Raw genomic sequence first — 26044 nt, forward strand, 5'->3', positions numbered from 1 at the left:
CTGAAATACATATATATCCAATTACGTTTCTAAGACATACTTTGTATGAGACTGATTTTATGGAATAACTTACCATGATTTGGCCTCTTCCAGGAAACACAGTAGTTTTCCCGTGAGAGTTGTCAGAGCAAAAAAAGATGGCAGTGTAGAATGCTCACAAATGAACTTTTAATAAGGGTGTGCTGCCAAATAACAATGATTTATATCCAACTGCAAAATACAAATGCTTAATGCGGTTTTTAAGGCACTGGATTGTATTGAGGTAGCCACCTCCATAAGTCATGGGTGTTGATTTTTTAAAGCATTATTGATTTGTTAAAGAAAAAAGTATCTCGGGTCCATAATTTTTCTCATTATAAAACACTAAGTAGTCGGAGGCTTTTAAAGTAGTGATTCAGCTTAGGGAATCTATTTTTTGAAAGATTAGATTTGAACTTCTGTTCTAATGCATCTGTTTGTAATTCCGAGATCATGCCCAACATAATTGAAAATGTCTTTTATTTAGCGAGTCTTATTAAATTGATTCTTGTTGTTACTTGATAAAAGTTGGCAAAGGTGCAGCACTTGTGGTTCTAAAAATAACGCAGAAATATTAATGAAAACGAAATATGCTCTGTCCAGGTTTGGAAAGGGAGGACTTATGAAAGTGTTGTTCCCTCCTGCTCCTGCATTATCTTAACATTGTAGTATGTGTTTCCCAATTTCTCTCTCATCCCCCAGTGAATAATGCTATTGTGGGTGATGAACAAGCTCTAACACTATATTCAAATATTCAATTCACAGCGATGTTTTTACATGTAGATAAATTGGCTCTGGGAACACAGCTGGGTTTCTCCTAAAAGCTAATTTGGAAGTGAGTCGTGTTTGAACAAGGAAGTTTTGGTTTAGGGATTTGAGCCTTGTCTGGGTTTACCTGGGAAGTAATTGGGTTTTAGTTTTCTAGGGTGGACAATATAGTTTTCTTTGGTATTGAAAGGGTCACTTTGGAAAGATGATTCACCTTCACCGATGATTTACCACTGTGTTTCGTCCCCACACTACAGTGAGTCTTATCCTCATTCCCTAGTCTACCTCTTCTCCGCCAATTAGTTAATACCAGAAATTATTGCACTCATCATAGAAAAACATGCATAGTGTTGTCAGTAATATCCTTGAATATGGGAACATCTTCATCTATTACTGATAGTGTTTGATTTAGTTCCATGCTGCACATATCTTGTAACGTTCATATTTTATATCAAAAGATGGTGTGTTTAGAGTGAATTGTATTACCACTTCTCTTTATAGCTTGAAGTTTAAGCAAAGGTTATTAATGCGGCAGACAGTTAATCCAATCTGACTTTTGGGCTCCTTGCAGACATAAATATGGCTATTTACAAATAAATGACAGAAGCTTGGAAGACGTCCTCCACCACAGCCCTCAGAAGGAACCAACTCTACTAACCACTTGATTTTGGACTTGTGCCCTCCAAACCTATGAGATAATAAACTAAAGTTATTTAATCTATCTAGGTTCTAATGATTTTTTATCCATCATAGTAAAATAATATAGTTTGGTAATATTCTTTTGTTTTTTTAAAGATGTATTTATTTTTACTTGAAAGTGAGGGTTACAGAATGAGAGAGGGAGAAAGAGATATTTTTTCCATCCACTGGATCGCTACCTGAACAGTGGCAATGCTGGAGCTGAGTCTGTTTAAAGCGAGAAGAGAGGAGCTTCTTCCATTTCTTCCTTGTGGTGCTGAGCCCCAAGGTCCATTGTTTTCCGAGGACCTAGTAGGGAGGATCAGATGTGGAGCAGTTGGGAAACAAACAGGCATCTTTATGTGATGCAGGTGCTGAAGGCAGAGGGTTAGCCTGTACATGCTACTGACAATATTCGTTTAAGGGTGTTTTGAGAGTAGAGTTAAAAGACCATATTGATTTAAAAATAAAAATATGTGTCGCCAATTGCCGTTATTGTTACTTTATATTAAGTTTAGTGGTTAGTTAACTGCTAGGGGTATAGTGACTTCAATCTGGATTTACACTGGCTGGTATAACCTTGCTTCACTATGTTACAGGTTAGGTAGTCACATCACCAAACAGGATTGTGATTTGAACTGTCTGAAACTAAATGGGCTGGCAAGTATTTAGGGTGAGAGAATATGTGTGCATTGTTTCCAGGAAGCCCTTTGTGGTATGTTCAGAAGCATTGTACCCACATGAGATACAGGAAGGACAACTTGCACATCATCCGAGCTTTCTTTTCATTCTGCCCATGGATGGACTAACAGCTTTAAAGATAATGGATACTGATCACTTCAACACGATCGCCCAATGCAATAAGTGGACATGACTGTTTCATAGAATTCACAGATTTTAAATTAATCCTATATTATAATTTGATTTAATTTTTATGATAAAAATTATCTTTATGAACAATTTTTACAGTTTTGGCTTGACCTGAACTCTATCACTTTGAATTTTACCACAAGTGTTAAAATATCACCTTTTTAGTACCAGGTCAGCGAATGTCGGACACATACATGTGTCACATTTTAAGCCAAACTTAGAGATGATGATTTTACTACTAAAACCTAAAATTCATTAGATTAATCAAATTAAGCCACAATTATTTTCAACCCAGTGTTTTACTTTCAGAAATATAGTAATCAAATGGAAATTAATGAGACAGGTCACACTTATTCTCATTTCTTCTCCTCTATCCATCACTATGGAATCAGAATATTTCTAGCTCAAGTCAGCCTCCACACTGAAATGATGATTTTGGACAATGGGGCCACTGTATATGGTGAATTGTAATCTAGTTTGACATATGAGTGTATTGTAATGTAACCTAACTCCATAATCTTGTAGCACATTAGCTAGGTCTCAACTAGTCACAGCGGTGATCCCTAAGAAACCCCAGGCTAAGAGTTGCTTAACTTTGCCCAAATAAAGTTAATATCAAACTGCATTAATAGATCATGCATGTATGCCATCATTTTGCTTTCTGACTATGAAAACGGCTTGTTTGTTAAGAGGGACCATTCAGAATCATTCTCAATTGGAAATATCATTCTTTTATAGAATTGCTTCTTGCTAAAGCAAACTTTACTGATTCAATTGTTCTTACCTCTTCTGTTAATTCCACCAATTCAGATATTAGCATGGTCTTTAGGCTTTGTGTTCAGTTTGCCTTTGAATTCTTCATGAATGCAGTATTTTCTGAAGGGAACTGATGGTTTAGGCATGTTAGCAAATGGACAAAGTTCAACAAGCACTTAGACTTCTAGAGATGCATGAACAAGATGCTGTGGTCCAGGGGCTTAAACAGAAGATACCTATTTCCTCACAGTGTTTCAGACCCGAATTCCAGATCCAAGTGAAAGTAAGCCTGTCTCCTCTTGGACTGCTGATAGGATCCTTCCGCTGTGTACTCACTTAAAAGTGAGTAGCTGCATGGTGTCTTTTATGTGACACAGGCTCCATGATAACAAGGCTCCATAGTATGGCCTCATCCAAACCTAATTGCTTATTTAGAGTCCTCCATCTCAGATTGGTGCCATGCTGGAGGTTCAGGTTCTACATACTCCTTTGTGTTGGATGGTTAGCTGTGATGGTAAGGGTAATCCACTTCATTATCTCTCTCATAAGCATACAAAGAGATTACTTAGTGATAGTATGTGTCTTCTTTGGGTCTCTAATCTCCATCTAGTGTAATGCAATTGTCTAACCTTTATCTTCACTTGCAGGAAATATACCAAATATTATCATATATTAATTATATGTCCTTTAATCACAATCTTTTTCTACATCTATGTCAATAATGTGGTTTTTTAAAAAGATTTATTTGTTTTATTGCAAAGTCAGATATACAGAGAGGAGGAGAGACAGAGAGGAAGATCTTCCATCCGATGATTCACTCCCCAAGTGAGCCGCAACGGGCTGGTGCACGCCGATCTGAAGCCGGGAACCTGGAACCTCTTCCGGGTGTCCCACATGGGTGCAGGGTCCCAAAGCATTGGGCCGTCCTCGACTGCTTTCCCAGGCCACAAGCAGAGAGCTGGATGGGAAGTGGAGCTGCCGGGATTAGAACCGGCGCCCATATGGGATCCCGGGGCGTTCAAGGCGAGGACTTTAGCCACTAGGCCACGCCACCGGGCCGGTCAATAATATGTTATATCCTTTGTATGTCAAATGTATCTGTAATAATACCTTAGTTTGAACTTATGTATCAAAGTGTCACACACCAGATGGCTTACAACAGATGTATCTTTGGTAATGGAGGCTGTATCAGTATTGTGAGGTTCTCAGCTGTGTTGCATACATCCAACTTTTGTTTCTAACCTCACATGGGGACAGAGTACTAGAGATCTCTTTGGAGCCCTCTCCCATTAGGACATTAATCACGTCCTCAATGTGGAGTCCTCTCTAAGTTTCTACACTCTATGTCATCATATTGGTTATGAGGGTATTGGCATAACAACAGGAATGTAAAAGCATTCTTTCCTTTAACACCAGGCCATACAGAAACAGTTTATAATAGAAACAAGGGTAGAATGAAAAAGAGAAATTTCTTTTTTTCTTGAGAAAAAATGACTTGCAATTTGTTTGCATTCACAACATTTCTCTTTACTAGACAGTATGATAAACATCTTCTTTACATGTAAAGTTTTTTTGTATGTCTGTAACTGACAAAATAATTTATTTATAGCAGTGTGATGGTTGAATGCTCAAGAATATAGAGAAATGCAATGAAATGCAATGTTTAAAGAAATAGAATCATTTGCAAATGAAACCATTGTTGAACAGTAAAATTTAAAAGTATTACTAACATATTATGAAATTCCTTTTCATTTTCACTAAAGTTATCTTACACACAAAAGGCTGAACTTCTGAAAACAAATCCCCTTTCTTGCAGATTTAAAAACGTGTCAAATAAACATCAGACACCTTACCCCAGAAATAATTTTAATAAACCTCATACAAATTTATGGCTAGAATTACAGCAGTGTGATTACAATGAAAAGAATGGACATACTTAGTGAAATAAGCCAACATGAAAAAAATGAATGCCATGTGTTTTCTCAGACTGCTGCATCTAGTATTTGGACTTAAAAAAGAATGTATGTAAGAGAACTTGATATCTTGTGGTTCGATAACTGCTTATAGTTTGTGTGTATATTCCTGCAGAATGATGGTTTTTCTAGTTGTGGAAGTCTTTATTTTTTACTTCTGAATAAATGGATGACTTCCAAAGAAGCTATTAACGTATCTTGACGCTATTGTGCTGGACTTTGTACCTTCTCTATACCTACAATATCAGGATATGCTTAAATGGCAGGATGATGGACTTGAGACTGTTGCTGAGAGATTGAACTATTGTGACAATATTAGGGAAATGGTCAGAGGGTGGGTGGGCAGGGAATTTGGGGAAGTGAAAGATGAAATCTCTGAGGCTAAGGAACTGCATTATGAAAAATGAACTTAGAGAAAAATAAGTTTAAAAAGAAAGCAAGCAAGGGGAAAGGAAGGGAAGGGAAAGGAAAGGAAGGGAAAGGGAAGGAAAGGAAAGAAAAAAGGAAAAGAAAAACTGACTAAGTGCAAGCACTTTGGTTGAATCTTCATAGATTAGATACCGTATTTTATGACAATTCATTGACTTTCTTGTTTATGTATCCGTATCTCACACATGGGAGATAAACTTCATGACACCAGAGGTTGTTTGATGAGCATACATATGACAATGGGTTACTCATTTATCATGAAATGAATAGCACATTAATAAAGATGTCTTCATTAAGAAGAACATTAAGCCTGTGACATTAGACAAATTGAGAATATGCTATTGCAGAAAAGTAAAATAAAAGAAAGGGGAGCGGTGAGAGACGGGAAGAAAAAGATGGGACATATACCGTTTTTAGAGTTGTAACTGTGAAATACATGAAATCTATTCTTTTTATATGAATGGGTTAAAATGCTGAAAATTAGGAACCTATAGTTAAACTTACTGTGTGTGACCTGAAGCCAACAAGTCAAATGCTCTGGTTATTCTTTTTCTTGAATATGGTTAACAAAAGCTTCTCAAGTTTCATACTGAGAATCAAATGAGATAATTTCTACAATGATGTCTTCAATTGGCACGGCAATAAACACAAAGTTTTTAATGAAGTTTGAAACTGGACCACACAAAGTCCCAAGAGAGGCAAATATTAAAGATATAACTTTGTCACTAATTAGTTTATTATAGTCGCAATGTGTTAAAAAGTAAACTGATAGAATATTATAGCAGTTTATAAGTAGGTTATGTGGTTTGGCCTAGGGCATCAATTATTAAGCAACTAAAATAATCTCACAGAATTTCACTATAATTATAATTTCAATAACTGGCAGTATACTTTTAGAATTTTTCCTTTTTTTTTTTTTTTTTTTTTTGCTTCTCCTTATCTTAATAGAATTTCAGGCCTTTTCATGTGTGTGAATTGAACCAGCAATTGTGAACTTTGTTCCAAATTGTCAATGCAAAGAAGTAAAACACTTTTAATAATACTCTGGAACTTCTCCTGCTGGATTGAAAGTAAAGCGCAAGCACCATTCTCTATTACTTCTACCAAGAAAGAAGTTAAAATTCATGTTATTACTAGCAAACTCCTCTAAAGAAATGTACTACCTATTTAGCTATTCAGCCTTACTGCTTTTCTACTTTCATAAAAGATGAGAGCCTAAAGTTCACAAAATTAGGTCCTAACTATCCTTTTAGCTCATCGCTTACCAAAAGGTCTGATAATTTCTGAGTAGAAATCAATATACTAAGGCTATATTGTTTTGAACCATCTGAAACTGAATCATTAATAATCTCTTTTAGCATCAATACAATTATAGGGGATCATAAGAAACATTGCATGGTATTTGAGATGACGTAAAACCTTTGAGAAAATTTTTAGCACTTTTTAAAAATTAGCTCATCATTAATTTCCTGCTAGGAAATCACTACCCTAAACAATGTGTACAATCCTGATATGAATCATTACTAACATTTTTACACTGACAGCTAGATAATGGAAGGTTTTTACTTCTTTCAGGACATAGAAAACTTTTTAAACCACTTATTTGTAAATAAAACATACAATTGTGTATGAAATGCATCACTCATTGCAAAATTAGTTTATCTTTTCAACTCTTGGGCTGCACGTTTGATCATGCATATTTCATAGTATTTTAGATTTATGCGTTTTTGTATTTGGTATAATTTAGTTCTAACTGCGTTGAGACTGAATACCAAATAATATCTTGAGGCAAACTGAGGGGGGATGTATTTTATCTGGTAAACCAAATGGTAGGTCATTAATCATGTTCTTCATCTTGCTTTTATTTTCTCAAGAGAAAATAGTTGCTTTAAGTCACACGCAGTCTTGCAAATCACCATTCTGTGTGAAGTAATAGTGTTCGATGTATTAGATATCTGCCGACCTCCTTTAGTCTTTATTACATTCCTTTTCTACACTACATTCAAGCATTTCAGAGGCTTGAAATATAGACCCAACAAATAAAAAAAAATGACAGCTCACACATTCCTTTTAAGCTAAGGCTCATCAATGACATTCACTCACACAAAACTTGCAGGTCAAGAAAAGAAATGTGATCAAATGGGCCAGGGTGTACTCTCCTGGCCTCTCAGCCCTGCTAAAATATCTATGAGGTGTATTCTGGGATTCTAGTCTTTATTACCACAGGTTGTTACCAAGTAGCTGCCCATGGCATTTCTTTAGGCTGTTTCTTGCTGTATAATTAATGTTCACTGGTCATGTTTCTCAGCAAATCCTTGTATGCTTAAGCAAACCTGAATGGATTCTGTTTTGTGCAACCATGATAATAGATAGAAACCAATCTAACCCTACAACAACATAAACAAGGAATTTGTGTCTTCTCACAGAAATAGGTAGGAGACTTGAAGTTCTGACTGAAACTTGGAAAGGAAATGATGAATCAGATAATTTGTTAACATATTTTAGACATCACCTGGAGGAATATATGGAAGAAGATACATTTTTTTCTAGACAGAGTGCTTGAAAATGTTTTAGACTTTGATTGTCTTTTGTCTTTTTGTCAAAGATTATTTGGCTGTATCTGTGTGGGTTCCCTTCTGGTGTTTCTATTCTGCTCCATTGATCTTCCTCTCTATCTTTGTGCCAGTACCACGCTGTTTTGATGGCCACTGCCCTATAGTATGTCCAGAGGTCCGGAACTGTGATTCCCCCTGCTAACTTCCTGTTTTTCAGGATGGTTCTAGCTATCCGTGGTTTTTTGTGTTTCCAGATGAACCTTTGGATCATTGTTTCCAGTTCCATGAAGATCTGTTCAATAAATGCTGTTGGGACAACTGGTTGATAGCCTGCAGAAACAAAAAAATAGATCCATATCTCTCACCATACACTAAGATCAGATCTAAATGGATAACAGATCTAAACCTATATCCAGAAAACTTCAAACTTTTGGAAGAAAATGTTGGAAACACACTGGAACACTTAGGGGTAGGCCCTCACTTCCTAAAAAAGACTCCAAATGCAGTAGAAATCGAGACCAAAATAAACAATTGGGACCTCATCAAACTAAGAAGCTTCTGTACAGCTAGAGAAACAATCAACAAAGTAAAAAGGCACCCACAGAATGGGAGAAGATCTTTGCACACGACATACGTGATAGAGGGCTGATCTCCAGAATATACAAAGAGCTACAAGACAACCAAAATGTCAAAACAAACAAACCACTCAAGAAATGGGCACGGGAAATGGGCAAACACTTCACAAAGGAACAAACCCAAATGGCAAATAAACATATGAAAAAATGCTCAAGTTCGCTGGCAATAAGGGAAATCCAAATTAAAACATCAATGAGGTACCACCTAACACCAGTAAGACTGGCCCACATGAATAAAAGCACCAACAACACTTGTTGGCGAGGTTGTGGGGAGAAGGGATCCCTACTCCACTGCTGGTGGGGCTGCAGGCTGGTACAGCCTCTATGGAAATCAGTATGGAGAATATTCAAACAACTCAAATTCAACATACCATATGATCCGGCAATAGCACTCCTAGGAATATATCCAGAACACTTGTTTTATGAGAAACCAACATGCACTCCTATGTTCATAGCAGCACAATCAGTAATTGCAAAAACATGGAAGCAACCAAAATGCCCATCAGCAGAGGATTGGATAAGAAAGCTATGGTTCATCTACTCCATGGAATACTACTCAGCTATTAAAAAAAACAAAATGCAGTTCTTTGTGGCCAAATGGGCCAAACTGGAAACCATAATGCTAAGGGAAATGAGCCAATCCCAAAAGGTTAAATACCACATGTTTACCTTAATTTAAGATGATATGATGTTATGTATAACATGTTATGTTATGAATGTTATATGTTGTGTATAAACTAAAATTGAAGTGTAGGTGAGGTGGCCACAGAAGGTGGCTTGGAACTCGCATTTACTTTTACCATATTGGTTACTCATTACTATGTCAATTAATTCCATAATGATGTAAATTTTTGCTGATGGTATGTTGGAGCTTTCAATTGACTGGGATGATACTCTGCTGGCTCTGTCTTCAGACCAGAGAGGGTATACCTAAGAAGCCGTTGAACTTGACTGGACAATAAGATGCTGAACTCTAGGTTTGGTATATGCTTGCAATGGGGGAATCTCAACTGAACTTGAGCTGTGGTTATGCAACAAGGTGGAGGAATCCACTATGGTGGGAGGGCTTGGGGAGTGGTGGGGAGAACCCAAGTACCTATGCAACTGTGTCACATAATACAATGTAATTAATGAAGTAAAATAATAAATAATTACAAGAAAAAAATATTTAAAAAAAAACGAAAATGTATTAGACTTTAAGGATCATCAGTAATGGAATGAACTTATTCTGAGAAAATTAGTAAATGAAAATCTAAAGAACTTAAGTGATGATTTCAAGCTTTGTCAATGAATTGAGAAGTTTCTGTTACAACTTATATCTGTCATATGAGACAGAAAGTTATTGTGGGAGTAATCAAAGCAGTGGACAAGAGGCTATTAAGTCTGCCCAGATTGCTCAAGAAGATAAATAATATTGTCCCTAACAATTTAAATCCCCACGCATAACTGTATGTCTAACCTCCTATTTAAATTTAATAGTAAAAGACTTTTTAATGTTAAAAGAGCACCATAAAGACTTCAAAAGGAAAATAGAATGCTTTTGGACAATTTGGTTCACTCTCTCTCTCTCAATCTTTGCCTCTGTCATTACGTGTGTGTGTGGGTCGGTCTGTGTGGGTGTTTATGTGTCTGTTTCTAAGGAGTTTCAGGTGATTGTTTTTTTTTTTTAATTTATTTATTATTTTTAATTCATTAATTACATTGTATTATGTAACACAATTTCATAGGTACTTGGATTCTCCCCAACCCTCCCCAAACCCTCCCACCATGGTGGATTCCTCCACCTTGTTGCATAACCACAGCTCAAGTTCAGTTGAGATTCCCCCATTGCAAGCATATACCAAACCTAGAGTCCAGCATCTTATTGTCCAGTCAAGTTCAACGGCTTCTTAGGTATACCCTCTCTGGTCTGAAGACAGAGCCAGCAGAGTATCATCCCGGTCAATTAAAAGCTCCAACATACCATCAGCAAAAATTTACATCATTATGGAATTAATTGACATAGTAATGAGTAACCAATATGGTAAAAGTAAATGCGAGTTCCAAGCCACCTTCTGTGACCACCTCACCTACACTTCAATTTTAGTTTATACACAACATATAACATTCATAACATAACATGTTATACATAACATCGTGTCATCTTAAATTAAGGCAAACATGTGGTATTTAACCTTTTGGGATTGGCTCATTTCCCTTAGCATTATGGTTTCCAGTTTGGCCCATTTGGCCACAAAGAACTGCATTTTGTTTTTTTTAATAGCTGAGTAGTATTCCATGGAGTAGATGAACCATAGCTTTCTTATCCAATCCTCTGCTGATGGGCATTTTGGTTGCTTCCATGTTTTTGCAATTACTGATTGTGCTGCTATGAACATAGGAGTGCATGTTGGTTTCTCATAAAACAAGTGTTCTGGATATATTCCTAGGAGTGCTATTGCCGGATCATATGGTATGTTGAATTTGAGTTGTTTGAATATTCTCCATACTGATTTCCATAGAGGCTGTACCAGCCTGCAGCCCCACCAGCAGTGGAGTAGGGCTCCCTTCTCCCCACAACCTCGCCAACAAGTGTTGTTGGTGCTTTTATTCATGTGGGCCAGTCTTACTGGTGTTAGGTGGTACCTCATTGATGTTTTAATTTGGATTTCCCTTATTGCCAGCGAACTTGAGCATTTTTTCATATGTTTATTTGCCATTTGGGTTTGTTCCTTTGTGAAGTGTTTGCCCATTTCCCGTGCCCATTTCTTGAGTGGCTTGTTTGTTTTGACATTTTGGTTGTTTTGTAGCTCTTTGTATATTCTGGAGATTAGCCCTCTATCACCTATGTCGTGCGTGAAGATCTCCCATTCTGTGGGTTGCCTTTTTACTTTGTTGATTGTTTCTCTAGCTGTACAGAAGCTTCTTAGTTTGATGAGGTCCCAATTGTTTATTTTGGTCTCGATTTCTACTGCATTTGGAGTCTTTTTTAGGAAGTGAGGGCCTACCCCTAAGTGTTGCAGTGTGTTTCCAACATTTTCTTCCAAAAGTTTGAAGTTTTCTGGATGTAGGTTTAGATCTGTTATCCATTTAGATCTGATCTTAGTGTATGGTGAGAGATGTGGATCTATCTTTTTATTTCTGCAGGCTATCAACCAGTTGTCCCAACAGCATTTATTGAACAGGTCTTCCCATTTGCCTGGATTGTCGTTTGTCTTTTTGTCAAAGATTATTTGGCTGTATTTGTGTGGGTTTCCATCTGTTGTTTCTATTCTGCTCCATTGATCTTCTTCTCTATTTTTTTGCCAGTACCAGGCTGTTTTGATAACCACTGCCCTATAGTATGTCCAGAGGTCTGGGACTGTGATTCCCCCTGCTAACTTCCTGTTCTTGAGAATGGTTCTAGCTATTCGTGGTTTTTTGTGTTTCCAGATGAACCTTTGAATCATTGTTTCCAGATCTGTGAAGAATGTTTTGGGCAATTTGATTGGGATTGCGTTGAATGTATATATTGCTTTTGGCAGTATAGACATTTTAATGATATTGATTTTACCTATCCAGGAGCATGGGGTGTTACTCCATCTTTCGAGGTCTTGTTCAATTTCTTTTTTAAGCAGTTTGTAGTTTTCTTCAAATAGGTCTCCTACATTTTTGGTTAGGTTTATTCCCAGATACTTCATACTTTTCTCAGTTATTTTGAATGATATCTTGTTGGTTAGGTCTTTTTCCATCTTTGGGCTATTTGCATACACTATGGCTGTTCTTTCTTCTCTGCTGGTGAAGAGTTCTCACATGGATCATACATTCCTGTGTCTTCTCTATTTTAAGTTGGCATGTCCTGTCCACTGTCCACCACCCATCATCAATAGCAGCTTTGTTTTTAATATGGCAAATGTACTTACTGTATGTTTAAAAAAATATTCATTAGAAGGGTAGATAGGCATGGGGGGGTGGTCATACATACACAGAGGGAGAGAAAACCCAGAGAGACAGAGAATGAAGCACTCACTCATTCACTCCTAAAAATTCACAGCAACCAAGGGTTGACCAGGCCAGAGTCAGGACCTGAGACTCCATTAAGATCTTCCACATGGTGGGAAGAGCCTAATCACTTGAGCCATCACCCACCACCTCGCAGGTGCTCATTCATGCAACTGGATCAGAACATTAATCAGGACTTCATTCTCAGTACAGTAGCATGTGATGTAGGCATTCCAGGCAGCAGTCTATTCCACTACCCACAGAAGTAGTTCCCAGTCATGTTCATTTTGGAGCCTGCAAACATCTCAGATTGCAAAAGTAATTATGCAATGGGTCTTACAGTTCTGTTTTTCAGTATGTCTTCCTTGTGCCATTTTAATGATAGGGGCAAGCATCTTGACATTAAAAATAGTATGAAACCTGTCAGGAGATTATTACAGAAAGTATTTCCATACTTCGAAGTTTGCAGCAGGATGCACTCTTCTTTGGCCATTCTTTTCCATGCTTTCTATTCCATTTTACACAAAGCAGCAAAGAAATTTTTAATATATTTGATCATATAATTTCTTGATTTTTGTTTTAGATTTTTAAAAAATTTTATTGGAAAGTCAGATACACAGAGAGGAGGAGAGCCAGAGAAAAATCTTTGGTCTGATGATTCATTCCCCAAGTAACCACAATGGCTGGAGCTTTGCCGAACTGAAGCCAGGAGCCCAGGAGCCACTTCCAGGTCAACCATGCAGGTGCAGGAGCCCAAGGTTTCGGGCTGTCCTTGACTGCTGTTTTCCCAGGCCACAAGCAGGGATCTGGATGGAAAGCAGAGCTGCCGAAATTAGAAACAGCGCCCTTATCATGTCCCTGTATATTCAACACGGGGACTTTAGCCACTAGGCTGCCACACAGGACCAATAAGTTCTTCATTTTACACTATAAGTTGAAGAAAAACCAGAGACACTGTAACAAAGTGTTACTAAATGAGCTGCTTCCTGAGGATCTTGCAGACTCCTCAGCACATTGTCCCCCATTTGTGTGCGCCCAGAAGGAACCCTCACCTTCTTTCAAATGCACATTGTACATCCCTTATCATGGGGTTTCTGCAATTTTCATTCATTTTCCGAGCAAAATTGTCTCCCGTATAACTTATTTCAATGACACCTGGTCTCTTGGCTTTTTCGTGTATTCATGTATGAATTCTCCAACATTTCTGCTTCACTTTTTGATAATGAATGAATACACACACGCACATATATATAAACATATGTATTCTCATATATATATATATATTTGTTCTCTTATTCATTTGATTGATGTCTTTCTTCCCTCAGGTAAAAAAAAAAAAGCTCCATCAGGCCAGTAAGGGGTTTAATATTTACATTTCCCCATTTTTTATTTATTGATTTGAGTGTATCAACAGCTAGGGATGTGCCTGGCCAAAATCAGTATCCCAGAACTCCATCCGGAGCTCTGATGCAGACAGCATGTGGTCCATTTGCCATTGCCTTCACAGGCGTAATAAACTAGATCTGATACAGAGCATCTGGGGATGGAACCTGCACTTCCGTGTGAGAGGACAGCACAACCTGCTCTGCCACAATGCTGGACATTTCCCACAGCTTTACAGCCAGTGCCAAATAGAATTCTCAAAGCATTTGAATGCCAATTGAATTTTGAGTAAGTGAACACCTAGCCTCATCTATTTCATACTCTTTATTACTCCAAATGTAATTGTGCGTGTGTCTTCATACACAGGAGAGCTTTGATGATGTAGACAACCTGCAAAAGCTTAAAAATTTATGAAGGAATAAAATAGGTACCAGATGTTTCTTACATTTGGTAACTGTCTGGTCTATAAAAAGAATTTAATATAGTGATTTTGCCTTTTGTTGCTCCAGAGGTTTATTCTTAACCTTATCTCTTTTTCTCAAAAATAAGTATTTTTCAAACATGACAAATCTAAAGGCATTCAGTCCCAAGGGAAATACAACAATATCAAGCTGGATTAAAAGCTAATGAAATATTTTGCTCTGCATTTTACCACAACATTTGCATATAATATCTGAGCATCCCAGTAATTTTAAAACCACTCTCCTCATCCCAATCAGTAAAAGCCAGTGAGAAAGTTCTCATTTTATGAACCAGAAAGACTCATGCAAAAGGAGAGAAATTAGGTTATAAAAAGAAGGTACTGTATAACTTGCCTAATGGCCTGTAGTCTGCTGAAAGTACAGCTGCGGTGGGATGTTTAACAGGTGCTATGATTATGACGCATAACAAACATGTTAAGTTTTGCAGTGCATTTGATACCTTATAAACAACCGAACTAATTTGGACAAGCCTAATGGGTTACTTTAAAAGATTCTTGTAAAATATCTGTGATGATATTGTGAAAATTACACTGACATTCTTAATTCCTCAATGGTTCAGTTGTACTGTGACTAAAATATTATCTTTCATATTTCAGCTCTGATTTTTTGTGTTATTTCCCTACATTTATAACATTATATTTTTGAATAGTTATTTTTAAGGTATTCTGGTAGTTTCCACCTATGTTAAATCGTAACTTCAAATGTTGCAGTACTTCAGCCTTGGTAGCTGTATGGTCTTTGAAAATGGACATAAATCCTTTCTTTGAATCTATCAGAGAAAACACTTTGGTTCTTTGTTTTTGACAAGCAATTAATGCGCATGGGCTCTTTAAGCATCTATGAAAAAGGTACCAGGATTTCTGTACAGATTTAAAACCAACTATCTTGTAGCTGAAGAAAACTTGTGAAATGACTATCAGAACATGTACAGAATGGGCACGGATAACTTGGTATAATCACAAAAAGAAACAGACAAATCAAAAAATTACATAAACAACATACTTATGCTATACTTCGGAAAATTCGCTAGACTGAAACTATAGCATGCATTCAAAGGTCATAGGGGCAAAAATAGCAAAATTAAAATGCACCTTGTATGGGTGATGGCCTGATAAAGAGGCACATGAGGCATGTGATGACTTAAATGGGCAAGTTATCTTAATAATTCTGAACTCAAGACAGTGCCTGAAAGCTTATAAATTATGAGCAAAGTATCTTCAGCAATTTGAATAAATTAATGCAATTAAAATTAAGTGACACAAGACTCAGGATCTCTAGGTAATGAAAAATTACGTAAGATGATATAAAAAAGGAAGACTGGGAGAGTTAGGTATAGTGAATGACCAAATGACTGTGACAAAATGAAAGCCATGAGAGGTAATCATTTCAGAAATGGAAATATTGTTTTAAGGTTCTGTTGAATACACTGAGGAAAGATTGTTTTTAATTACACATTTTGGTTGAATTATAAAAGGAGAAACATGACTTACAGATGTTGAAGTGAAAATTGCTAGTAATTATCTAATCAATTTCGATCCAATATGGTCAAACACCAAATGAAATACAATGATGAACTTGAAAGAATGTGCAAATTGAAAATTTAAGGTAACAAAGATTTAACAAAACTGAAATTATACCTAATAAGATACTACCAATTTTTAAATTGAATTTTATGTTTTTCTCATTTAACTTTGTTTCAGTAAGTTTCAAATCTCTGCAGGATTGTTTAAAAGCACTGATTTTAAAAACCAATCACCTGTTGGTTTCTCATAAAACAAGTGTTCTGGATATATTCCTAGGAGTGCTATTGCCAGATCATACGGTATGTTGAATTTGAGTTGTTTGAATGTTCTCCATACACAATCAGTAATTGCAAAAACATGGAAGCAGCCAAAATGCCCATCAGCAGAGGATTGGATAAGAAAGCTATGGTTCATCTACTCCATGGAATACTACTCAGCTATTAAAAAAAACAAAAATGATGTAAATTTGTGCTGATGGTATGTTGGAGTTTTTAATTGATCGGGATGATACTCTGCTGGCTCTGTCTTCAGACCAGAGAGGGTATACCTAAGAAGCCGTTGAACTTGACTGGACAATAAGATGCTGAACTCTAGGTTTGGTATATGCTTGCAATGGGGGAATCTCAACTGAACTTGAACTGTGGCTATGCAACAAGGTGGAGGAATCCACCATGGTGGGAGGGTTTGGGGTGGGGGGGGAGAATCCAAGTACCTATGAAACTATGTTACATAATACAATGTAATTAATGAATTAAAAATAATAATAATAAAAAAGATACATTAAAAAATAAAAAAAAGCTTAATTTTGCCTACCACAGTAGCCCAGCGGCAAAAATTCTTGCCTTGCTTTCACCAGGATCCCATATGGGTGCCAGTTTTACTCCCGGTGGCCCTGCTTCCCATCCAGCTCCCTGCTTGTACTCTGGGAAGGCAGCCGAGGAAGGCTTAAGGCCTTAGGGCCCTACACCTGTGTGGGAGACCAGGAAGAGGCTCCTGGTTCCTACCTTCTCATCAGCACAGCTCTGGCTACAGTGGCCACTTGGGGAGTGAATCATAGGGCAGAAGATCTTCCTCTCTGTTTCTCTCCCATTTTGTATAACTGACTTTCCAATAAAATACATACATATTTTAAAAAATGAACTTAATTGAATTACAAATTACATAATATCCTGGATCCTGGATTTGGATCAGCTCAGTTCTGGCTGTTGTGGTCATGTGAGAGTGAATGAGTAGATGGAATATCTAATAATAATCCATCATAAATTTTATTTTAAAATGTTTGGTGACTTGTATTTCCCTGCTTTTTTAAAATTTTAAGCAAATAAGGAACCTAAACAGTTTACCAAATGGCATTCCTTTGTATGATCCTAAAATCAGCAAAGTATGCCTGTGTTTGTAATTACCATTTTTGCTTGCATAGCTGTCCATTTTCAGCAGTTCATATGGTTCCTTGAGGTATAATTAGATCTATTAATCAGTTTTGGATCTTGTGTGTGCTTTTTATAACAGCTTTCCATGCAATTGCTGAGAAAGACAATACAAAAATAGACTATTAAAATATTAAAGCGAGTTATCCTTTATCATTCCAATATGTAGATTGCTTTGGGTTAGCTTATTGCTTTTGGCAGTCATTTCAGTATTCAATGCATGGAATTCCACTAACTTCACAAATATCAAAACCTAGAAGACAGCAAGATAATGAAGATTGTTTTTCTTCATGATTTTGAAAAAGCCAAACTTAGAAACAAGCAAGATGTGTTTTCACTAATTTGGGTCATGGTCTTCATCAAGCCTGCACATGTGCCTAAAACATGTACCTCACATGCCTATATATTTTCAATCTTCCCTAAAATAAATATTATACACTACATTGAGGACAATTTTCATCTTTACTGAGATGTAACTCAAGGATGATGAGTCACATATATCTAAAACAAGCAATAAAAATACATTTAGAAGTGTGGAAGAAATCATTACTACAACCAGTATGGTGAAAGAAGACATCCTATGAAAAGTGTCCGCACTGGAAAGAACTGTTACGCTGAGTGTGGGAGCACAATCCACCTTGGTCCTTCAGCTTAGATCCTCAAATGATTGTCAATAAAAATTAGTCAGTGTTATCTAGAATTTTCTGAGAATAGAATAAAATAGCATATTATCTCCTTTGAATTGTTCTTGTCTAGAGGGTACTTTTTTGAGATTCCCTCATTTTATGTGTTTGTCTTGATACAAGTAGTTTGTAAAAACACAACAGTGTGACTTGATAAAGAAGAACAGGGCAGACTGGGCCTGGAATCTTCAGTTTACAGGCAGCAGGTGTCAAATACTGAGCATATACTCTGCGGGCAATAGTCTGAGTGAGAAAATGTTCAAGGCCAAGGTCAAAGCTTGAGGATGAGGGTCTGCAGTTGGGTGATAGTCCAAGGCCAGAGGATTGTGCATATTAATGATATCCTGGAGAGAGTCACATATTGACTTCTGTATTTGGCTTATGCTATTACTTCCTGATCATTAAGCATTGGCTGATTAACATTAATATGGGACGTGGTTATCAATATTGTGCTGTGTCAATTCCTATAATTTGATTCCCCATGCAGTTTAATGAAAGGTTGGAGCAGGGGGACCTTCCAAGTCTACCTCCTTCATCAGAGAAGGGTGCTTCCCGCTCGCTCGCTGCCCACTTCTATCTGTCTCATTTCTTGTTTTCTCAATTGAACACTGCCTCCCCCTTTGACCCTGGCCATGTGACATTAGCTGTGGTATATTCATAGATTTTTTTTTCACTTTTTTATTGTTGAGTAGCATTCCAATGCACAAAGATAACAATTTTTTCTTCCATGCATTTACTGACAAATACTATATTAACTACATTACCAGAAATTAGTCTCACTTGCATTTCTGCATCTTAACAGCAGAGACCGAACATCAATTCTGTGTCCCACTGTTTCCAGCCTTTATTCTATAGGTTTACCTGTGAAAAGTTAACTGAAAAGGTATTGCTTTTATGTCTTAAGACTTGAATTTTTTTCTAATTGCTCTGCTTTGTTTTTGGCACTTCTTACCCAGTGTTGTTTCTTGAAAAGCACATTTTGTTCAGTGTGATTTTTCATTTACTACTGCTCCCACTCGTCAGTTTGCTCTACTTATATTAAAATTGGAATTATATGAATATCTTCTCTCAATATTATAATTACCTAAATTATTCTTACCTTTTCAGTATTCCCATGTTTTATCTTTAGTACTACTGCATCGAGCATGACATATGTTTGATGAATGCTTACTCAGTGATAAAGAGAATGTAAAGGAAAGAAGCAGACATATTGTCATATGACTGTCATGTCTAACCCTTGCTTATATTACACAATTTTCTGGGGGCTGGGCAATATAGCATATTTTCTACTTTGAATTGTCCTTTCCATAGGCATACTTGTAAAAGTTCAACATCCTTCAAAACTGTGGTCATCCTGCTATTTACTTTTTGAATATTTAGGCTAATGATAAATTATGCCTGCAACATTTATGCCATTAAGAAACTCACGAAATTGGGCCCGGCGGCGTGGCCTAGCAGCTAGAGTCCTCGCCTTGAACACCCTGGGATCCCATAAGGACGCCGGTTCTAATCCCGGCAGCTCCACTTCCCATTCTGCTCCCTGCTTGTGGCCTGGGAAAGGATTCGAGGACAATCCAAAGCTTTGGGACCCTGCATCCATGTGGGAAACCCGGAAGAGGTTCCTGGTTCCTGGCATCGGATCGGCGTGTACCGGCCCGTTGCGGCTCACTTGGGGAGTGAAACATCGGACGGAAGATCTTCCTCTCTGTCTCTCCTCCTCTCTGTATATCCGGCTTTCCAATAATAATAAAAAAATCTTAAAAAAAAAAAAGAAACTCACGAAATTTTAAAATAAATAAATAAATAAAAGTAAAAAAATGACAAAATTAAAATAAAAAAAGAAACTCATGAACTGAAGAGAAGAAAGGAAAGTAGAGTGGTTGGAGAGTTGAGAGAGAAAATAATTGGAGTGTTTTCATGGAACTTTAACTGCAGAATATATGAAATCTATTTTCTCTATATTAGCAAAATCTTTTCTAAAAATAAGAGCCATAAAAGGAAAGACAATGAATACAGAACCAAATGAAGATCTGTAAGTTGAAAAGTATTTTTACTTTTAAGAAAAAAATCATAAAGCAAGAAAACCAATCAAATGCCACGATTCAATCATTTAGTCTGCATATGTTTAGTGTTTTGATGTTGAATGCTTCCAAATTCATTCTTAAGTGAAGTAACACTACGTAGTAATACACATTAATTACAATAAAAATGTTTCTTACTTTACAGAAGGAAGCATAAATTACAAGTCAGGGGGAAACAATAACAATACAAAAGGAGCAAAAAATGTCCTTTTTTAAAAATGCTGAATTACTTGTGGATATTTCATGGAGGAATTTAAAGATGCCACTTAGCAAAGTCACATCAGACTTCTTGCTGATGCATGGGAGTCCAGCCTACCCACATGCAAGATCAGGCTCCTGGCTTTAGTGTGGAATGCTGCAGGAAGTTGGGATGAATCAGCAGACAGGAGTTCTTGCAGAACGATTGCTTTGTCTGTGGAATCCCTTAGGGAACAATGATTCACAAGCTCTGTGTGCTTAATTTTCAGGTCAGTTTAGAGATTTTCCTGGTGAGTTTTAGAAATCTGCAGTGAGGTGTTAAGAATTGTTTATTTAATGTCACGAGACTGAAGCAAACTGCTTCACACTATATACCTACATAATATTTAAAGCCTCAAAGATGTCTAAAAACATTAACAAATGACACTAACTATATTCATGAAATTCTGCCAAAAATGTGGTGAGTAATAAATAAGAACACCTTTGAGTCAAACAAGGTTGTCTTAAATAGGAATCAAATCCTTCCAAGTTGCTTCCAACACATTTTGTAGTCCCTTAAAGAGCAACATTTGGAATGGATCCTGCAGACAGGACATGTAATTTCTGATACAAATCATTCCTAACTAGGTATTGATATGATGGCAATAGTCTCATGTTTGTAGCACAACTTCTGTGTTATGTGAAAAGAGACATTAACCATTATTCACGGTTAATATTATTAAATTTATCAACATATCTTACAGATGTTTTAGCTTTCATAATTATGGGTTTAAAACACAAAATAGCCTTCTTCTCACAGCTGCTAAGATTCCTAACATTTTCTGCATAGTCGCTGAAATGTAGAACTATTTTGTCTTTTGTGAAAGATATTGTGCTTTTAAGATGTGTTTTATTCCAACAAGACTCTAAAGAATTCTTTAAATATCGATTCTTAAATTTATTAATACTATATGATTTCTATCCATCTCTTTACATATCTATCAAAAGATGATCTCTTTATAAGCTAATTATTAATCTTTCCTAGATGGTAAATATTTATCTAAATACTTCATTGTTATACTCTTTATTAAAAAGATGAATTTGATACCTCATACTTATCAGTGAATTCTGTGTTGCCCAAAGAAATAATAATAATCAAATTGTGTGGATTCCTTGCCACTTCCTAGTGACAAAGGTACAGTAGCCTGGGGGGGAGTTTAATAATGTTCTTTTCACTAATAAGCCTTTAGCACATTTTAAGCCACAAGCTAAGAACTCCTTAAAAAATTAAACATTGGATGGCTTAATAAATGATGTGGGCCCAGGATAATAGCCTGGCGACTAGGGTCCGTGCCTTACGTGATCCCGTATGAACTCAGGTCTGTTTCTCAGCTGCGCCACTTCCCTTCCTCCTCCAGTTCGTGGCCTGGGAAAGCAGTAGAGGGTGGCCTTGGGATCCTGCACCCACATGGGAGAACTGGAAGAAGCTCCTGGTTCCTGACTTCCTATTGGCTTATTACCAGCTGTTGCGTCCACTTGGGGAGTGAACCAGCAGATGGAAGATCTTCCTTTCTGTTTCTCTTTCTCTCTGTAAATCTACGTTTCCATTAAAAATAAAAATATCTTTTAAAAATGACATGTTTAATTTAAAAATTCTACTAGCACTTACGTGCTAGTAGAAAATTGAGCTGTGGTAGACATTAGCGTAAAATAGTTATACGATATTAAATCCATCAATCTAATAATCAAATTAAAGCTTGCTTTATCTACTTGTTATATTTTAGATAAGTGTAATAGTAAGAAACTAAAATTTTCATGTTATTGTGCTTCTGCAATTTCAACTGTACTTTCACACATTACAAAAAATGATTAAGGTGTGCATGAGCAAACATTTGACAGATGTTTGACTTTACAAGGTGAATAAAATTTATTAAAACATATTGTGACTGGCATTTTACCCTCAAAGCATGGCATTTTAGGGGTCAGAATCACTCTTTTCCTACTATAAATAATATTAGGGTGTGAATTTTGCCAAATAATAAACACCTTACATTGTATATACAGAAAGTGGTGAAATACTTTCCATGTCAAATATTCAATGCTTTTCCTGTTTCATGATCAAAACCACTAAACATACTACAAATACAGTAAATGAAATAATCCTTCAATGTCATCCTTCAGATTGCAAATCCTGACGCATTCCATTTCAAACCATCCAAAGCAGTTGATGAATACTCATGAGCTTCCATACTCTAAAGGGATATTGAAATTCATAATGAATTACAGTCATACTGTTATTTAATGAAGATGAAAATGAAAAGCTGGAGTAAGCTAAATAAACAAAAACACAAGAAGAATGATAAGTGAAAAAAAATTTTAGCTCTGACTGAGCTTGAAAATGTCATTCTTTTGTATTAATGAATTTAGTACGTTGGGCAAAACATGTATTCACTGGGGGAAAGACTTTTGTGTAATAGAAACATGCACATAAGAATAATTTTTAATAAAATTCACACACACACATACATGATAGATATAGATAGACTGATGGATAGCAGACAGATACAAGGCCGGTTTGGTAAGGAGGGCATAGAAAAAAACACATATAAACGCAAATGACTATATGTAAATATAGAGATATATGTGTGTGTGTATGAATATAATTAGAAAACGTAAGATCTTTTATTTATGCAGAATATGGATGATATAAGGAAAAAAGTCATCTCAGAACTAATGTATTTTTCTCAGAAAGTTTCCTATAAGACATGTGCATATCAATGGTCATGAGCAAGATTTCATTAAAGATATACTTAACCAGCATCCACTACAAGTATATACATAGCTCTGCCCACTTACTTACACAGGTATGTCATGGGTTGTTGACATCAAATATTTATATTGTGTTAGGAAAGATAAATGTATGGGCAATTAAATGTATTAATGAATGAAAAGTTTTCAAAAATTCAGAAGAAGTATATATGTCACAACAAAGATCTATGCATAGGTTCCAATAATTTTTTACTAAAATAAAATTTTAATTTAATTTTCCATGAGCATATTGAAGTATTCTCCCCTTGGCTAGAATTAGAATTAAAAAAATCACTAATCTAACCCCAAAATCTATTCTCAATGGAGAGAGATGAAGAGGAATGAAGCATTCATCTTCTTGTTTATTTTCAGAAACAATTGTAAAGGTGAGGGTTGGGCCAAGAGCCATAGATCTATCCAGATCTCCCATGTTGATGCAGGCATCCAAGCATGTGGACCATAATCTGCTCTCTCAGGCTACTAGAAGGGAGCTGGATCAGAAGTTGAGTGGCTGGATTTCCTGCCAACACGCATATATAATGCTTGCATTGAAGGCAATGGTATAACCCACTAGGCCATACTGCTGGCACCAGCAGTAATATTTAAAGCAGAGTCATGGACTAAGAAAACATCTCTTAATAATCCATATTAGAGTGGAGGAGCAGGGTAATGGCCCAATGGCTCAGTGGCTAAATTCTCGCCTTGCACATCCCAGCTTCCCACATGGGCACTAGTTCATGTACCGGCTATTCCAAATAATTTTTAAAAGATAATTTTACTCCCCCTTATGGCACTCTTCCAATTGCAGTTTTCCTCTTCACTTCCAATTTTTTTCTTTAATTTGTGTAAAGACATACATTCAATCAAATCTACATCGATAAGTTTAATTCACCAGTAACTCTAATATTTAAAAAGGGAAAATTTACATCATTATGGAATTAATTGACATAGTAATGAGTAATCAATATGCTAAAAATAAATGCGAGTTCTTAACCACCTTCTGTGACCACCTCATTGATATTTCAATTTTAGTTTATACACAACATATAACATACATAACATCACATGATATACATAACATCATATCATCTTAAATTAAGGCAAACATGTGGTATTTAACCTTTTGGGATTGGCTCATTTCCCTTAGCATTATGGTTTCCAGTTTGGCCCATTTGGCCACAAAGAACTGCATTTTGTTTTTTTTAATAGCTGAATAGTATTCCATGGAGTAGATGAACCATAGCTTTCTTATCCAATCCTCTGCTGATGGGCATTTTGGCTGCTTCCATGTTTTTGCAATTATTGATTGTGCTGCTATGAACATAGGAGTGCATGTTGGTTTCTCATAAAACAAGTGTTCTGGATGTATTCCTAGGAGTGCTATTGCTGGATCATACAGTATGTTGATTTTGAGTTGTTTGAATGTTCTCCATACTGATTTCCATAGAGGCTGTACCAGCATGCAGTCCCACCAGCAGTGGAATAAATTTTTGCTGATGGTATGTTGGAGCTTTTAATTGAACGGAATGATACTCTGCTGGCTCTGCCTTCAGACCAGAGAGGGTATACCTAAGAAGCCGTTGAACTTGACTGGACAATAAGATGCTAGACTCTATGTTTGGTATATGCTTGCAATGGGGGAATCTCAACTGAACTTGAACTGTGGTTATGCAACAAGGTGGAGGAATCCACCATGGTGGGAGGGTTTGGGGAGGGTTGGGGAGAATCCAAGTACCTATGAAACTGTGTCACATAATACAATGTAATTAATGAATAAAAAAATAAAAAAGGGAAAATTTAAAAGATCATAGTTCCAGAGGAGTAAAGACAAATGCCAAAAGCAGCAATTATATTAAGTGATGTCTAGTCTATTACTATGTGTTTTGTTTCCTTCATTAATCACCACACATTAGAGAAAATGTGATATTTATCTTATTGGAACTGACTTATTTCACCAGGAATGATGGTTTCCAGTTGAATTATGTTGCAAAAGACAGTAATTTATAATTTCTTTGTGACCGGGTAATATTTGTGTGTTTTGTGTGTGTACATGAATATAAATATGTGTGTATGTAAATATATATGGTACATCCTCTTTACATTTACCACTTATGGACATCTGGCTTTGGTCTGCAATATACATTGGTGTATATATATCTATCCTGTATGTTGACTTCATTTCTTTTGAGTGAATTCCCTTGAGATTGCTGGATCATATCATAGTCCTAGTTCCAGATCTGTGAGGTATCTTCATTCTATTTTCTATAATGTTTACATTCCTGCAAAAAGTGTAGTATGGTATTCTTTTCCCCATATCTTTACCAACATTCATTGTTTTCTGATTTATGGATGAAATCCATTTTAACTAGAGTCAAGTGAATCGTTATTGTGGTTTTTACTTTCATTTCCCTGATAGCTAATAAACCAACCTGTTTGGTTTCATGTGTCTAATGGCCATTGGAATTTCATCTTCTTAAAATGCTTACTGATATCCTTTGCTCATTTCTTAGCAGAATTGTCTTCTTTTTGTTGGTGAGATTCTTGAGCTCTTTATAGATGTTTGCTCCTGATTTATGAGTGGAGGATAACAGTAAGTAGACACCACAGGATAACAGATGAGTTAGATTTTAAAGGAAAACTAAAATTTCCAGACATTCTGAAAAAGCCCATCCAATCAGAAACAGACAAAATACATATCCAAAAGTAAGAATGTGGTGCTCCTTATCATACCTTTGCTGGGACAATGAGTGCAGAAAGAAACATGGAAAAAGAACCTCAGTTAAACCAGTGCATAGAAGGCCCATGCTTAGCAGGTGAGATGATCTACACTTCAGCGAG

This window comes from Ochotona princeps, chromosome 5 (genome assembly GCF_030435755.1).
Source record: "Ochotona princeps isolate mOchPri1 chromosome 5, mOchPri1.hap1, whole genome shotgun sequence".
NCBI lineage: Eukaryota > Metazoa > Chordata > Mammalia > Lagomorpha > Ochotonidae > Ochotona > Ochotona princeps.